The 19,034-nt window shown below is 39.3% G+C and overlaps 1 protein-coding gene across 7 annotated transcripts in view; it reads left to right on the top strand.

Annotated features, from left to right (window-relative positions):
- AUTS2 (activator of transcription and developmental regulator AUTS2) overlaps positions 1-19,034 on the top strand; it is a 1,077,115-nt gene that overhangs the window by 111,852 nt on the left and 946,229 nt on the right. The window lies entirely within an intron of this gene.

Below are 19,034 nucleotides of genomic sequence, written 5' to 3'. Positions count from 1 at the left end.
AAAATGGATTAAAAAAAATAAAGCAGGGAATGGACAAGTGTTATGACATTTTGGTACATCAAGACAATAGTAAAAACAAGTTAAAACACCAACTCAATGGATCATTCAATGTACTAATCCTCTCAACACCTTCAGGAGCAAGAAGGCCATTGTGGTTTATCAAGCTATTTTATAATCTGTTTTCAAACCATATTTGCCAAACTGTCCATCACCAGTAACCAGAGAACTTTAGGATATTGTTGTATATGACAAGTGTAACTTCACCTTTAATAATTCTGTTACTGTTGGACACAACATCTCTTTTTACAATTTTTAAATACACAAAAGCACTTGTAACTTCAGTCCCCTGGATCTGAATAGAACTAAATTGCTACAAGTATTATAATTTTATTTTTTAATAACCATAAAGTGCCCCTTCAAATAACTATTTGGGTACAAACCTTGTTACTAGTGCCCAAAGTCCGTATGGATTCTATGGTATAGGCATAATGATGGGGATTTTTTTGAACCAAGAAACATCTCCCTAAAAAATTTAGAAATGACACCATATGACATACAATATAGCGGCTGACTGACATAGTACTACAGCCCTGCTCCTATGCAAGGGAATGGTAACAGAACTGCACTACCGTGGAGACACCGCTATACTGGCAATTGCTTCTGCTTACAGTTATGTCCTACATCAGAGGTTGGTATAGGATGTGTGAAATCTGTGTGTCTGAATAGGTCATGCTTATCAAAATGGCAGATCCCAGACAACCGGACTTTGTGTCCGGTTAAAAAAAACTGGTTTCGCTGCGAAGAGGCACAAGACGCTCACGGGCGGTCACTTTGCAAACCCATTCAAGTAAATGGGTTTGAAAACTGACCGCCGGATTTCTGTCTCCTGTCCAGTTTCTCTCGGCAGAAGACGGAAACCCGAAAGCGGAGACCAGGCGCAGGTGTGAACCCGCCCTTATTTTGGTCGCCCTTCTTTGCATTCTTTCAAGTTCGATTATGACCTTCTTTTATACTGGGGCCCAAAATTGTATTCTAAGGGTGCATTCACACGGAGTAACGTGCCGCGTGACCTGGCACGTATATGCCGTGTGAGATTTTGAGCACCGTATACGCTCCCATTGATTTCAATGGGAGCCTGGATCGTATACGCCGCATTATTTTGCTGCCGTGATTTTGCGGCCGCAAAATCTCACACGGCGTATACGTGCCAGGTCACGTGGCATGTTACTCCGTGTGAATGCACCCTAAGTGTGGCCATACATCAGTTCCAGATTACATATAATGTATGTGACACACACCACCAATGCATTACATACTTGCAGTATGCGGTACTTTTTATGAATATACCATTATAAAGCTGCTTCATCAAATGTACTTTCTCCAAAATGCAGAAAGTCCAAAGGCTGATCATAGCAATAAACTCTACAAATTCTGGAGAACCCCTTAGAGAACGCACAGAAGCATTTCTTTTCGCCTAACAGTTGTAAAATCCTGCCTGCTTTGACAATATCGAGGCGTTTTAATCAGTCTGTTTTTATTCGCGTACAATTACTCTTATTGCATTTGGAAGAGGGGAAGTTTACAGACATGGTCTCCTTGGAAATACTAATATTACTTGCCTATTGAAGCGTGCAGATTTAAAAATGTAATATCTGGCTGCAAGTCTATGCTTTTTATGCCGGTTCATATACACATTATTAGAAATTATGGTAAAGAAAAGTAATATTCCAGCAGTACTACTTCTATAGTTTGAAGAGTAGGAAAAAGTGGTTAAAATGGATTATTAAAATAGTGACTGGGCACAAATAGCTAAGAGACGTCTTATTTGAATCTATTAGTTTTGTCAGGGGAACTAGAATAAAATGTGTTAAAGGATTTTAAAAGATGTAGTTTTTAGTCATCACTTTGCATTTGCTATCATGCTAAGACTTGGTAAAACCTTGTGTGTGTTGTTATGGATGTACACAGTGTATAAAGAGCACTCGTTACCCGGTCAGATAAGCCAAGGCATACATTATCTCTGTCCAGTGCTGTCACCCTGAGAATGTGTGGGAAACTTTTTCCAGCTCCCCGACTCCCACTCCACTGTCCTTGGATTCTATGAGCAAAAAATGATTTATACAGGTGCCTTTATGTGTGCTCCGTATAATGGGCACGTTCTAAAGGCTTTAAACATTTTAATGTTGGGCAAAATGAATATACATTGTGAAAATATCAAATTAACTATGTCAATCCGCTGTCTTTGTATCAGTTCCAATGTCCGCCAAAGCATGCAATTACAATGTTATTAAGTAAGCTTCATGATACAACAATCTATTGTCACAAGCAGAGGACCCAAAGAACTATGTACATAATTATTTTTTAAATTTGTAGATAATTAAAAGTTAAACATTTTTGAAAACATAAGTAGTAAAAATTCTACAAAGTTTTAAAGATTTTCTCAAACTTTCTTAGTGGTGACAGTCTTATCTTGATTGGTTGCCATGGATACGACCACTAGTGCAGAAACTTTCTAAGGTCAGAAAACCAGCCATGATTTCTTTATTGTGGCCGGGATATCTTCTCATACATGTAGTGTGCTTGCCTGATAACCCGGCTACAATAAGAATCATAGCTGGGCTCCTGACAAGTCCCAGACCATAGAAAGTGTCTGCATTAGTGGTCGTATCCATGGCAACCGATCAAGATAAAAGACTGTCACCACTAAGAAAGTTAGAGAAAATCTTTAAAAATCTGCAGAATTTTTAATTACTTCTATTTGCAAAAATGTTTAACTTTTAATTATCTACAAATTTTAAAATAATTATGAACATGGGAATACCCCTTTTAACTTTTAACATATATTATAATAATAAATATTTAAGCCGGTCAAAAAACATCACCAGTTTCAGTGCACATAACAAACTGCTCTAGATAAAATAGGAACGCTCTTACCTGGACCTACTGAGAGACATTGGGGACTCAACGGGACTTGCAGATGAAGGGACCACTGCTGACACAAACACTCCCCTGCACTCATGGTGGAGCATCTACCTCTATAGCCCTACAACTAGAAAGCTCACTATGGAAAAATATGGTTGAGCAGCATGAAGGGCTTTCACTCCCTACTGTGCTCATACTAAGAAATCCCCTGAGGATTGCCCCGTCATCCTGTTGGGACATGAAATGCGTTGGGTGATGGAAATAAGAGAAACAGATCTAATGTGATAGGAGATACAAGAGAGCTCTGTGCAATGTCCATGTTAGGACAGGAGTCATTGTGGGACATAGGCGAGAGACAGTTTATAATTACACCAGCCCTTCATCTGCAAGTCCTGTCGAATCCCCAACATGTCTCAGTAGGTCCAGGTAAGATTGTTCCTCTTTTATCTAGAGCACGGTTTGTCATGTGCACTTAAATTAGGGATGTTTTTTCACCATCTTAAAAATGTATTATTATAATTTCTATTAAAAGTGAAGTTTTATATTTCTTCGGGTCTCCTACATGTGACAATAGATTGTTGTATCATGAAGTTTATTTAATAACATGGTAATTGCATGCTTTGGCGTACACTGAACTTATACAATCCACGGTGGGTGGATTGAAATACTTAATTTAATATCTTCACAATGTATACCAAATAGAAAGATCAACTGGTAAGAATTATTCCCAGAGCAGTCAGATATTCTCCAATGTTGCAGCAAAGAGGTAACATGTAGCATAAAACTATCCAGCCTCCTATAACCACTCATTGAAATGTGAACTGTCGACAGACACGCTTTCCATTTCAATCATGCAAATGGCTGTGACAGAGCAACCCTATGCAAGACAGTTTAACAGTGAATAAATATTAATCCCGGCTTTTCTCTGCCTTATCTTGAGTGTGTCATGTAGGGAGCTCAACTTTTCAGCACTAAGTAAAACATTATGACAGGGGAGAATTATTTATACAGTGATCAATCCAACTATTTAATATACAATTTTGAAAGGTTCACAGAAGATCACTTATTTAATAATGTGCCACTTATATCAGCGTCAAGCCTGCAGTGTCGGTTATATAATGCAGTATCTATTTCTTACTGTGCTACAACTAATATACTCCCTTGAATACATTAAAAGTAATGATGCCTTGTAAAAGTAATGCTGAACATTAGAGCTGATAGTGAACTGGGATCGTTACAAATTTTCCAAAAATTTTGGCCAAATCCCTCTTTTTTGGAGTTTACCACCCATGAATCATTTTTGGTGTTTGCTCCCCACAAATCACTCACTTCTCCTGGACTCCCTTACTGGTGCCTTACGGCGTGCTCGCTGATGTCAGGGACCTTAGAGGATGGTGGGAAACAAACACCACATGCTGTTAGGGACCCCAGGGAATTGAGTATGTCTATTTATTATTTTTCCCATCCTCCCCTAGGTTTCTGCTTATTATACTCTGGGGTCTGAAGAGACTCCAGAATATAATAATAGCTCTTCTGTTTTTTAAAATTGCAAATATTCATGAAATAAATTTGTAAAGTGCTACTGTTATGAGCCACAGACAATTTGGAAAGGGTGTCTATAAATCCCATATATCATTTTTAATCATTAAATGTTCACTAACTATTGAACATACTTTGCATAAATCTATAGTGCATGCCAATATAATAAACATAACACATCATACCATAATATATATCAGAGAGAAAAAAAACCCTCACTTTTCTTGCTCTTCTTTTCTGATAAACTAACATTTACTCTAAATCTCTGCATGATCCATTTGGCAAAACGCGACTGCAGATCAAATGTTTTTAAGATTACAGCTAATAATAAAATGAAGTGAGAAAGATAAAAAGCAAAAACAGAGGCATCTGCAGCTATAGCAAAAGTTTCTACGTCACCCAAAGTGCTTTATTAACATTACTAAAAGTCAGTATTTCTCTATAATGTTCTATAGTAGAGATGAGCGAGTACTGTTCGGATCAGCCGATCCGAACAGCACGCTCCATAGAAATGAATGGATGCACCTGGTACTTCCGCTTTGACGGCGGCCGGCCGCTTAACCCCCCGCGTGCCGGCTATGTCCATTCATTTCTATGCGAGCGTGCTGTTCGCATCGGCTGATCCGAACAGTACTCGCTCATCTCTATTCTATAGTATAGTTTCATTGTGATGTCCTCTAGCACAGTTTAACTTGACACTCAGCATGATAAATACACTGTACACCATTGTACTTAATGTACTTAATATTAACTTGTGTTACGTGTAGAGTTTTTAGAGTTACAGATAAGGAAATACTTTGCAATATCTGTACTTAATCCTGATGATTCTTCTGAGTTAGAGTTAGAGATGTGTTCCTTACCTGTCCTTTTGGCTGGATAATTCCAAATTTGTGTATCACAAGTTAAAGGGGTTAAGTCGGGGTCTTTCAAATTTTTACAGTGCAGTCACTTCACTGGATAAACATGTTACTGGTAAAGCTAGGGACCCCATGCCTCCTGATTATTAGCTTTTCATAGTATACCTTGGGGTAAGGACAGATATTATCAGTTGTCCCTATGACTTAAGTCTTGCTTATGGAATAAAGACATTGGTAACAATTTAAAGCTATAGCCGTCTCCATGTTGGGATCAATTGTTTGCCTCAGCCGTGACGGTAATTAGCTGAGCTTGTTGTATTGGTGTTAAAGCCCAATTATCATTTTCAGCATAAAACTACAATCAACTGCATCATAAATAATTGCTGTAAATTGTACAAGTATAAATCATATTCATGACATGTAATCAATTTCACTTATTCCACCAATTATCCTTTTTCATCTTTTTTTTTAATATATAATTATTTCTTCAAGACATCAATCTTGCAGCGGTACTTACAGGCTTCTAGAGTAATTAGTGTTTTCTTTATTTCATTTTCATCAGATTACATACTTTGTGGTTGCACTTTCTACTCACACCGAACAATGAATTTCCTGTTTTGACTTATATTCATCAATTTGTGTGTCTACGTCTGCGTACAGTACAAATAAGTGCCACGTAATATATGCCAAGGCAGCAGACTAATGTTCAGAAAAAAAATGGGGCCTCAGTTACACAGGGAAGGTTATGTGTGAACCTGGTCTTAAAATTAATGTGCTCCGTTTTGTTACTTTAAACCTTAAAGGGGAAAAGTCATTTTTAGATAAGCACATCCTTGCATCGCCTTTAGAAAGGCTATTTCATATAAACTCAGAGTAGGGGAGTATAACCTACCCAAAATGGGACATTTTAAAATATAGCCTTTATTGGTTCAATTAAAATACCCAAAGGATTTCCTTTGGGTATTTTAATTGAATCAATAAAGGCTATATTTTAAAATGTCCCATTTTGGGTAGTGAACAAGAAAATGTAAAATAATAACCCGGGATATCTATAGAGCGCTACTGTGTGACAGTAAAACAGAAGCCAATTGCATGCAAAAATAAACCAAATGATTGATTCTTTATTGATTCCAATTGACAGTAGAAAAATAGGCGAAATTTTGGGTAGGTTATACTCCCCTACTCTGAGTTTACATGATAAAAAATTTTGGGTACGCTACAAGAATATTGATAATCTAAAATAAAATTATAAAGGCTATTTCACACATAACTTTAGTATGTAAATTGCCTCAGTATATTTTGAATACTTCCATTTTTATTCATATGCTAATGAGCTTCGACCATGCAACGGAAGTGTCTGTGTGCACTGTCTACACTATGTGTATGCACAGTGACCTGTGTATGTGTATGAGTATGCTATCTGACCCGACGGTCACGTGATCCGCCGGGCTCAGTGTCTTGCAAGAGCTGCTGGGTCCTACAGGCCAGATCAGCTCTGTATACTGGGTATACAGTGTGCCAGAGGCTGTATTCCTCCTGCAACTGGGGCTAAATGTACCAGCCCAAGTTATAGGAGAAATAAGCCTCCTTAAAAAAGAAAAAAGTGATCAGATGTCCCCAAAGGTCTCTTATGACCTTATGGGGATACCACTTGAAAAAAATTATATAAAAAAAAAATTAATAAAAAAGTAAAAAAAAAAGTAAATAAAATAATTAAAAAAGAAGCAAAATAATACACCAATAAAATGCCGTTATTAAAGGTTATAGCCCCACCCCCGACAACACCATGGTATTGGACAATGGAGCAACAATAATTTCTCTTCTTTGAAAGAATGTGATATATTGGTACTGCACCCATAGCTGTCTGTGGTGCAGTATAAGATTTTTATGGAATTTGACATAAGAAATGATCCTCCTCAGATGCCATCTTACAGAGTTAATTCCCCTGGAAGCATTGTTAAAGGAGCTGAACTATTTCATACCAATATTAAGAGAGAAATATTATTGTCTGTATAATGAAAATTTGTACAATTTTCCAATATACTTTCTTATTGCTGCTTTCTTACTCCCAGTGGATGAAAATCAGTCCATGGTCATGTGATGGACACACAGGTGCACGGCACATTATAGTCACAGCACAGTAAACAGACATCTGCCTGGTAAGGAGCTGTGCACCTGTGTACTCATCACTGGAGATGAGCGAGTAGTATTCAATCGAGTAGGTATTTGATCGAATACTATGGTATTTTAAATACTCGTACTCGATCGAGTACCACTCGCTATTCGAATGGAAAAGTTCGATGCAGAACCAGCATTGATTGGCCGAATGCTATACAGTCGGCCAATCAACGCTGGTTCTTCTCCTACCTTTAGAAGTCTTCTCCGTGCAGCTTCCCCGCTGCGTCTTCCGGCTCTGAATTCACTCTGCCAGGCATCGGGCCTGGGCAGAGCCGACTGAGCATGCCCGCTTGTAGTGCGGGCATGCGCAGTCGGCTCTGCCCAGGCCCGATGCCTTGCAGAGTGAATTCAGAGCCGGAAGATGCCGTGGGGACGCTGCATGGAGAAGAATTCTCGGAGGATCCAGCCCGACCCTCACTCGTGAACTTGGTAAGTATAATTTGATCGAACGTTGCCTACCCCTGAAACGAGCATTTTCCCCCCATAGATTATAATAGGGTTCAATATTCGATTCGAGTAGTCGAATATTGAATATTGAATATAATCACTACTCAAATCTCGAACATTTTACTATTCGCTCATCTCTACTCATCACATGACCATGGACTGTACATCACATGACCGTGGACTGTATATCCAACATCAAACAATATTAAGCTATTGGTTTGTTACTGTACAGCAGAACAGTATTTTATTGACGCTTTATCAGAATCTTTCAGTATTAAATTGATGTATTGTACATTCTGATTAAATTTGCCATGTAACATTTCAATGAACCCTTGGTAACCTAAACTGCACATTTATTCAATGCTAAGAGAAACTTTTGAAGGTTTGCCAAGCTGAACAAATCTCACTAGGGTTTGCACAGTGTATTTATGAGAAGATCGATATCTTGGTTTATACATAGGGGTTTCATTCAGCACCACTGTTATTACACTTGTATAAAGTGTAGCTTTCGATCTGCTAATTGTGATGCAGTCTTGTATTAAATAATATTTTATTATCTAAGCTTTGTTTAGATAACTTTCTATATTTTTTAATCCCAGCATCATTGCAAAATAAAGGCCTCTTGGAAGGTCGAGCATGATGCTAAAGGGAGCAAACCTTTATTGGGTTATTTCACTGAAATTCTGTCTTCCTAACTACATCAGGGAAGACAGGCTTGCACATTCCAGTGAGCGCCCTCTATTGGTTTGTAACACTGAGGCAGCAGCTGACTTCCTAATTACATTATGGAAGACAGATTTGCATATTCTTCCCATATATTTTTTAAACAATTTGTTTTTATTTTTAAGTCTTATTACATTTGTTCAAACTTTTATAACTTTTCACAAAATGTCAGCATGCTCAAAATACGTAAAGTCTGACAGCCAATGTTGGATGTGGACCCACTGTGTCACCAAACTGGTTTGGTTTAGGGTTATTCCTAAGGATGTTCTCTAAGTAGGTTCCCCAATATTCACTTTTTAAGTCCCATATGTTGATCTGAACTTATCTGGGTAGCACTAAGTCTCTAACACTTAAATTGGACTCAGTATTTGTGACAAGTGGTCAAGAGACACTAGTGCAAAGCATCAGGTGTTAGAGAAGTGAATAGTCCAAGCGGTGTGGTTTTATGTTTATCAGCTGTAAAAAAAGCTCCGTAACCCTTCGGGCTTACTGGGTGGAGGATAAGTATCCTCACTGATGAAGAATGGGACTCCAAAGTTGGTGTCCCCTTGGAGAGCGAATGTTCCAAGTTTATACCCTACGTGGGGCTTACATGACTACTGCCAGGGTTATTTTATTATTGTTTATTTATTATTGTTTATTTATATAGCACCATTAATTCCATAGTGCTTTACATTTGGGGGTTACATACAGTACACAAAATATACAGGTAGATATAATACTAACCATGACTGACTGGCACAGTGGGGTAGAGGGCTCTGCCCACGAGGGCTTACAGTCTATGAGGGAAGGGGGGTAGAGACAGAAGGAGAGGGGGAGACTGTACAGATGGCAGTGAGGTGATAGTGTTATTGGAGTTTGTAGGCCTTCCTGAGTAGGTGAGTCTTCAGGACCTTTTTGAATCCTGTGATTGTGGGGGTCAGTCTTATGTGTCTTGGTAAGGAGTTCCAGAGTATGGGGGATCTACGGGGGAAATCTTGGAGATGGTTGTGTGAGGAGCGGATGAGAGCAGAGCGGAGTAAGAGGTCAGTGGAGGATCTGAGGTTATGTGTGGGCAGGTAGCAGGAGATTAGTTCAGAGATATATGGAGGGGACAGGTTGTGGATCGCTTTTTATGTTAACATTAGTAGCTTGAACTAAATTCGCTGGGCTATAGGTAGCCAGTGGAGGGACTGGCAGAGGGGAGCAGCCAATGAGGATCGGGGGTGAGGTGGATTAAGCGAGCAGCACAGTTTAAGGTGGACTGGAGTGGGGTGAGGGTGTTAGCTGGGAGTCCATGGAGAAGGATGTTGCAGTAGTTTAAGCGGGAGATTATGAGGGCCTGGACAAGCATCTTGGTAGTTTCCGGGGTGAGGAAGGAGCGGATTCGGTGGATGTTCTTGAGCTGGAGGCGACAGGAGGTGTTGAGGGTTTGAATATGTGGCTTGAAGGATAGGACAGTGTCCAGGGTTACCCCAAGGCATCGGGCCTGTGGGACAGGGGTAAGTGGGGTTCCGTTATCTTTGTTAGATGGGTTGGGTGGAGGGGCCATATGGGATGGGGTGAAAATGATGAACTCCGTTTTCTCCATGATGAGTTTGAGAAAGCGGGAGGAGAGGAAGGAGGCTACGGCCGTTAAACAATCTGGAACTCTGGCCAGCAGGGAGGTAATGTCTGGTCCTGAGATGTAGATTTGGGTGTCGTCGGCATAACAATGGAACTGGAAACCATGAGATTCTATGAGTTGTCCCAGGCCAATGGTGTAGATGGAGAACAGGAGGGGTCCTAGCCAATTTCGAGCTGGCTTCAGGAATATGTGCCTAAAATGCATAGAATTGCTTAGTACCATTTACAATCTTTTGTGGTCTTCTCTACTTGTCAAGACTTACACATTTGGCCAAAAGAGAAACACTGAAATGATGCACTTGTTTAGTTGGCTTTATATTGATCTTAATGCTTTCATGTATCTTGTATACTACTCTGATTGCTCTACCTAATACAGTCTGGATTCTGCTATTGTATGAAGTAAGGTGATATGGTGTCCATTCTCTGCACTTTCTTCACTTCAGACCAGTTGAATGGGTTTTGAATTGGTTATTTTATACCTTGATTTGAAGTACATTATAGGCTTTATATGACCAACAATTATCGTGTGCTTTAGTATATCCTTATACATTTTACTGTTAATAATTTTTTTTTTTTTTAAAAAACCCTGTTTATAATCACTATATATCACTCATGTCCTCAGGTACACATGATTTTGTAGATCGCTAGAAAGTCAACAGGGCGCTGAATTTAGCACCCTATTGACTTTCCTGTTATGTGCCCTGGGGCTGGAGATATTGGTACCAATATCTGCCCACTGTCAGAAGGGCGTTCCTGACAGTCTATCTGGATTGTGAGGAATACTCCCCCTCCCAAATGTACTGGAGGGTGTTCTTCACAGCTTATCGTCATTGTCGGTCAGTTAGGAACGCCCCTCTGACAGTACAGGGCTATGGAGGAGCCCAGCTAGACTGTCAGGAACACCCTTCCAACAGTGAGCAGAGATCCATAATCGCACCAATATCTCCAGGCCTGGGGCACATAATGAGAAAGCCAACAGTGCACTGAATTCAGCACACTGTCAGTTTTCTAGCGGTATATAAAACCGCATGTGCCTGAGGACATGAAAGGCCTTCTTTAAGGTATATGTTTCAAGCTGGAGATGGCTACATATGTAAACAAGTAAGCGTTAGAAAGTGCCAGTGAATGTGCTCTACGAGTGCAGCAAATAGGAACGGGGGGGGGGGGGGGGGGTTTGAGGATGCGCACACAGCAGAAGGGAGGAAATAGAGATATGCGGAAGCAGTAGAGCTGTCAGCTGTGACCACATTAACATTGTCACAGTGCGTGATTTTAAGCTTTGCTGAATATGTTCATACATACATTAAATTTGGTCTGTCATTTTTACTAAAAAAAAGCATAGTTTTTTGTAAAAATGAAAGATCTTTTTTACATTTCTTAAAAATTCAATGCAGCCAAATGTGAGTATAGCCCTGCTTCTCTGAAATGCCACTATTTGCATAACAAACACTGTTTTCTAACTACCTGAGAGGTTTGTAGGGTCACATTAATGTCTTTGTTCTTGTTGTCTCATACCTGTTTCCCTAAACTATTCTGTTTGCATCCTTTGTGTGTGTAGCTATTGTGAAGCACCGCATATTATTATAATGGATATTTTCTTTATTCAATATTTCTCTGTCTAGAGGAAAGCACTGGTTGGAAATCAGACATGATAAATCAATGGCATAATCAGAATCATTACAGAAATGATTACTCTTTTGTCACTGCAGAATTTAGTTGGTAAATAAATTGAATTGCACAAGAACATGACATCTATTTATACTATGTAAATAATGAGCCAAGTGCAACCAACTACATATTCTGCCAAAGCCGTTCACTTGGCTCTATGGCAATAGCTTTACATTTTATTTTACGAGGAATACTGTATATATATATATATATATATATATATTTGAAGTTTTTTATACTGTGCTTCAGAATATCTGTAACTCATGAAATATGCTAAAAGATACTGCTCTTATATGCTAAAAGATACTGCTCTTTTACTCCTGTTTGATTACATTTCAAATAGGACTATGCAGTGACTTTGGCATGTAGGAAATTTTATGCTGTAAATATTCCATTAGTGCTCCCCACAGTATAATGCTCCTTAATCCTCACCCCCCACACACAGTATAATGCTCCTTAATGCCCCCATCCACAGTATAATGCTCCTTAGTGCCCCCCTACACAGTATAATGCCATGTTAGTGCATGCTGAAGAGTGTAATGCCACACACAGTGTAATGCCATGTTAGTGCCCTGTGTACAGTATAATGCCCTGTTATTCATACCTGCGCAGTATAATGCCTTCTTAGTGCCCCTGAATAGTATAATGCCACTTTAGTGCACCATGCACAGTGCAATGCCACTTTAGTGCCCGCCACCAAATTCAATCTGTTATGCCAGGTTTGGCAACCTAGAAGTGATCTACAGATCCATATGCAACATCTGTGGGCAGTGTGCCACAGAATACCACACAGAATCTGTCTGTCTGCATGTCTAACCATATCTCATCTTGTATCCAGGGGCAGCACTACAGGGTACTAGAGCATCTTTTCAATTGTGTAGGTTTCCCCAATAAACTTGTCATTTCACTCTAATATTGTAATCACTTACATTCTGTATATGATCATTACATTCACAGATATTGGGGCAGATAGAGTAATATATATGCACCATAAGTCTGGCAAAATTTGAGCCAGCAACTGCACCAAATGTTTGTACCAAGATCTTGTTGTAAATGGAGCCAACCAATAAGTGGTGTAAAGTTAGACTAGACTGTGTAAAGGTATACCAGATTTTCAGCAATAGCAACAGACACTTTAGAAAATTTTCTTCACTTATGCCTAGAGTTCCATTATTGCAACTGAAGAATATATAACCTGCAGCATAAATGGGTTAAGACTATGTGGTCTAAACTTGTGTTGTCTGAAAGATAGACCTTTTTTAGTTTATCTGTCCCTTAAAGTCATATTCAAATCCAACAACTCCCTTGTGGTGCGCTATCCTTACTATCAATAACGTAGGATTTAGGTACACCTCCACGGCACACTAACATGGCCGTGTTAATGGATTTTCAATTACTATTTTGGTAAGTTATTATGACACAATAACTTCCCAGATTCAAGTTAAACTTTGCTACGCTTTACTAAACATTGTACATAGACATAGCACAATATCATTGTCATGAAGTGTTTCCCATTATAATTACCATTGATTTTGATTAGCAAAAGTATTAACATCTATTGATCTATGGGCCATATTAATTGACTCAAATACCAGTTTGTTCTTTCCACAGTTAATTAACTTCATCGTTCTAAGTATTAACAAAGGAGTCTTATGAGATTTTGCTACAATAAGCTCTATTGTTGGTTACAAATACGTAGAAAGGAGAACCTGTCAGTTCTTCGGACATGTGTGTTTTAGTAAAAACTTATACAGTATCCTCCATGAAATTTTGAAGCCTTTTTTCTTAAAACTCTGCTGTAATGTGTCTTTTTTTTGTTATTCCTCGTAGAAATTTTATATAGAAATTGACAACTGGATAGTAGGGGGCGTTCATACTTGCTCCCGTGTCTGTCCACCAGGTCTCCGTCCTAATCCCCCAGGGACACTGGATAGGGGACAAGTTGCCGGTGGACAGTTTTAAAACCCATGCATTTGAATGGGTTTTTAAATCAAACTGCCATTGTCCGTATGCAGCCTCTCCATGGGGAGCCCGTTTTTTTGCACGCTAACAAATTCGACATTCAGAACTTTGTGTCCGTACAAAAAAAACGGTTTCCCCGCGGAGTGGCTGCATACAGACACCGGCGGTTAGCTTTAAAAACCCATTCAAATAAATGGGTTTTAAAACTGACCGCCAGGAAGCGGTTCCTGTGCAGTCTCCCCGGGAAATATTACAGAGACGTGGTGGGCAGACATGGGTGCAAGTGTGAACGCCTCCTCACCAGTTGGAGATATGTTCCTATACACTCTGATATAGGCCAATCGCACCTGACAGCACCAGATTGTAGGGGCACAAACCTTTGATAAGTGGAATGGTAATGCCCAGTTGCCAATTTATTCCTAAATGTCTAGGAGAGAACTAACCAGTAGGGTTGAGCGATCATGTTCGGAAAAGATCGGATTCCCATGGGCGATCGAGAACATTTCTCGATCGTGATCGGAATTCCGAACACGATCTTTTTAGGTGGGATTGAGATCGGTGATCTTTTCCCACAATGCTTTGCTTAGCCTTCACACTGAATATACGCTGTATACTCAGTGTGAAGTCTCGGGTCCATAGGAATAAATGGAAGCAGCGACACACAGCCTTAACCCCCTGCATGCCGGCTGCCTCCATTCATTCTAATGGGAGACTAAACTAAACATCTGTAGTAGCTACTTACCTCTAGAGATGGCTGGTCTGGTGCCCGGTGTGTTCTCCTTCTGTCTCTTGCTGCCGCTCCACGCTGGTCTTCTCGCTGCCCCGCCTCCTTAGTGTTTAAAGAGCTAGGAAGGCGGGGCTTGTGGATTAGGAGAGTGTGGGCAGGTACGGGGCGGGGAGATGTGACGTCTCCCCTCCCAGTACCCGCCCACACTCTCCTAACCTGCCCACACTCTCCTAACCTGGCAGGGAGGGGGCAACGAAGCAAGAACAGTGTGGAGCGGCAGCAAGAGGAAGAAGGAGAACACACCGAGCACCGAACCAGCCATCTCTGCAGGTAAGTGGACACCAGGGGGGACTAAGTAGCCAGAGGATTAAAAAAAAAATCCTCTGGCTACTTTAGTGATTCACTACACAGCGTGGATTCTAACAATTGTTAGATTCCATGCTGTATAGTTAATAGGATTGCTTTTAAAATCCGACCTCTGATTAATAAAAAAATCCCATTGACTTGCATTGGGATCGGAATTGGGATCGAGATCGGGTTCAAATGAAAAATGATCGGAAATCGGATTTTAAAATCGATCCTGAAAAGTCAAGATTGGCTCAACCCTACTAACCAGGCAACAGTACAACACTCAGCTGTAAGAAAAGATGATTCAGAATGGTTATATTATGGGGAATACAAGTCCATGTATTTACTTAGACCCGTCAGGAAAGCTGACAGCTACCTTTTATGGGCAGTCGGTCTGAGCCTTGGCCATCTTTAACTTACTTTCCAGTCTCTTTATGCTTTTAAGAAGTCAAGCACATTATTAATCAAAGCAAATGCTGCCCATCTCTTTCATTGTCTTAAACTACTTCCAAGAGATTGTCTGGATGATAATGGACTACAGATGCCATTCGAGGCAAATATCCAAAGGATTGTGAAGTGGTAAACAATTGATTGCTATAATGAGGTAATGGAAGTAGTCAGGGTGTAGAGTATCCGCAGGACGGCTAAACCTCACTGCGGCGCCCTATAGAGACATCTCTAATACATTGCTTTACTCAAAATAGGTTTCTGACTCTTGAGTTAGTTCCTATGGATACAAGAGGAGGGCTCTGGTTTCCTTGGGAACTCATGTAAGGTTTGCAGAGTTGAATGGCAGAGAAAATATGAAGACTGCATAATTTATCATTATAAAGATTGAGGGTCCATTAGAGTTAAGCCTAGTATATAGGGCCAGCATGGCAAACATGAATTCTGTTTGGCTTTAGCATGTACGTAATATAAATGTTGTACTACTATCGGGCTGGGATTTTTGCCTATTGAAGCAGTTTACTCTCAGTTCTTTACCAGCTCTACTCATAAAAATGACCTGAATGGAACAAAAAAGAAAAAAATCCCCAAAACCATATGGTAACAAGTATCATTACTCTCCAGTATTATTAACAACCAATCCTGTAATTGCGACCTGTTAGAATAAAATACTCCTGACCTTTGAGGGTATTCAAATACTAGTGAAAGCTACAAGAAATTTGATATTCCTACAAGTGAAACTTTGCTACATCTGTACGTATGGCATTAAAAATGTAGCTCAAAGTGGAAATCCATCCAAATTGGATTTTGTGGCATGTGATATGTATCCGAGTATATAATTAATGGAGACGTGTACTTGTGCGACCTCGTTCCATTCACTTTACACAATACCCCTTTAAGCCATTAGATACATTTTTGCCAAATATTCATTCAGCCAACAGATATCTTCTAGTTCCTAAGGAGTGGCAGTAGATCAGTCCATGGATACCCAGATGTAAGTATAGGCACCAGGAAATGTGGAGTAGACAAACCCAAACTAGACTGGTCAAACAAACTCCTTGGTCACTCATGTAGATGAAACAAGTGTCCTTATTGTTAAGTACAACACGTTTCTCTTTTATCAAATGCAACACAAACTTATACATATCCATAATACACAAATCGGTATGGGTATAATACATAGCAACAGGCTACAATGTATTAACACAGTTTTTACAAAGACTTTACATAGGTTTTTGTTGTCTTCTGTGATAAGATATTGCACGCCAGCAACTTATCGTGATGCAGAATGTCAATTTAATACAGCTACATCTCTACCTCTCCAGACCATATATACACACTCGTCTTGGTTGTGTCCTTGATAGGCAATGGGGAGTAACGCTCTATTTAAATTCAGCAGTGATTTTTACTATATGAGGATGATTTGTGGTCTTCTATAGAGAATAAGTTCCCCATTTTTTAAGGAGTCAGAGGGAAGCGCAGCATCTACATCCCCAATGACAAGGAATCAATATTTGGCAATAATGTAGTGAACAATTTCTGTGATAGCTAAATCCTTTTAATGGTCTAGACTTTGGACTTGAAAAGGACATATTTATGGAAAGATTTCCATGAATCAGCATCTATAGCATGAAACCGTTCAGAGATAAAGCAGAGGGGTGAAGTCAGGCAAACATATTTCTTTTAAGAAAAAAAGATGTGCCATGTCCATTTAATAAAAGTGTCAGGAATAGAGCATGTCATTTCAGCATTATTCTAACCTCATATTCAATCATCGCATACTCCGTGCCTTTCTGCCAGATAGATGACTGATAGCAGGGTCTGCTGTGTATTCTGCAGATATTCACTTCTCTTGAAATCTCTGAAAAAGATAAAAAATATATTTTAATATCTATTTATACAGCAGTGTCTTCTTTGGATAGATTGCATCAGTTCTGTAATCTGAAGTGCAAAAATATATACAAATGTGAATCCAACCTTATCATTGGATGGAACACCTTTACATACTTTAACAATGTGGAAAGCATGGTAATGAGATACTGTGGATTGCAAATCGGCACCCTGGATGCTCCACTAATCCTAGAGGGCTGCTTTGAGTTATTGCATTTTATTGGATGGATCGCCTGATTATGATGGTGTCCAGCTGCTGGAATTCCCAGAAATGAAGTGTAAGCTGTTAGGGAACCCAGCGGCAAATGGTTATCTTCCCTGTGTTACCACCACACAGTTCTCATTAAAAGACTTTTCTGATTAACTCTATTAATAGTTATTTAATTGAAGATTAATGTGACTTGCTCTAGTGCCACCTTTGGGAAGCTAGCTCCCTATAGATCAATGCCATCTTTTCCTGTAACCTAGTGAATTAATCTGGGAATAATGCAAGCCAGAATATTTACTTCATAAGAAGGGTACTGGCTGGTGGGGGTACTATGTTTTATTAATGATACATAACAATATGATGTACAGGAACTTATTAAACCCATAATGCACTGATGAGAGGTATTGACATCAAAACAGATGTGTGCAGGTGGGTCTCTTTTCCATTTGTGGGGGGTATTCTAGTTTGGCCTTCTTCCTAGATTATGCTACCAGGTTTCAGGAAAACCAGGCATTGATCTATAGAGACCTAACTTACAAAAGGTTGCTCTAGAGTAAGTTCCAACTCTATACTAAGAACACTTCATTGACATATTCTTTTTCCAATATTCATGGCTTACTAAGTTCCTATACACTTATTGAGACATAGTATACTGCCTAATGTAAAAGTACATCAGACAGGCAGAAGATTCACCAAATTTATCATACTGGCTACGTAGTAGATTTGGCACTATGTTACTAATATTATGATTTATTTTTAGAATACCATTGATTAAATCTCACCCTATTTTCTCAAAGAATCACTTCTTTTACTCTAAGCTGCATTTTTCTAGACACTTACTAAAAAAATGTGCAAAACATGTCTAAAATTGGTGTTAGAATTTAGAAGTAGGGCAAGAAGTCCAGTTTTATTGGCGCAAGCCGAGACTAAATTTCTGGCTCATTTTGCTGACTTAATCTCCCCCATTGTAACCTTGCTCAGTCTAAGGCAATTTGCAATTTTATCATTTTTTCTTACTAGTTATTCGTACATCTAGCCTTTGTTTATTAATAGGTAGAGAATTTGCATTGGAATACATACATTGGCGACTCTGTCTTTTGACTCGAAATGCATCTATTCTAAAGGTTTCCCCAATATTTATTGCATGACTCTGTAGGAGAAATATGAAATCATTTACTCTGTGTCAAAACATTCTTCTATTTTCATTATAGTCAGAAAATGTCTCTGTTGAGTTATGTGGAAAAGAAACAATACCTTTCAGTCAACTGAACTTGAGCTTTGAGTTGATTTGTGCGGCTGTGTTTTTTTTTACATGCTTTAGAGATAATAACAGTGACAGCTATTAATCCGATTGCGCTCTTGGCTGTCGGTCTTCACAGTCTGTTAACAATCCCCAAACATATATCACTAAGACTTCTTAGTATCTTGCCTCTACAAATGAATTGGAACCAAAGCCGTTTTTTTTTTTTCTTTGTGGGTTTATCCTGTAAAGAACATTTACATTTTACATCAG

The sequence above is a fragment of the Leptodactylus fuscus genome, chromosome 2, assembly GCF_031893055.1.
Source record: "Leptodactylus fuscus isolate aLepFus1 chromosome 2, aLepFus1.hap2, whole genome shotgun sequence".
Lineage (NCBI taxonomy): Eukaryota > Metazoa > Chordata > Amphibia > Anura > Leptodactylidae > Leptodactylus > Leptodactylus fuscus.
Note: the sequence above shows the minus strand (reverse complement) of the source record. Positions and strands in the feature narration are given on the sequence as shown.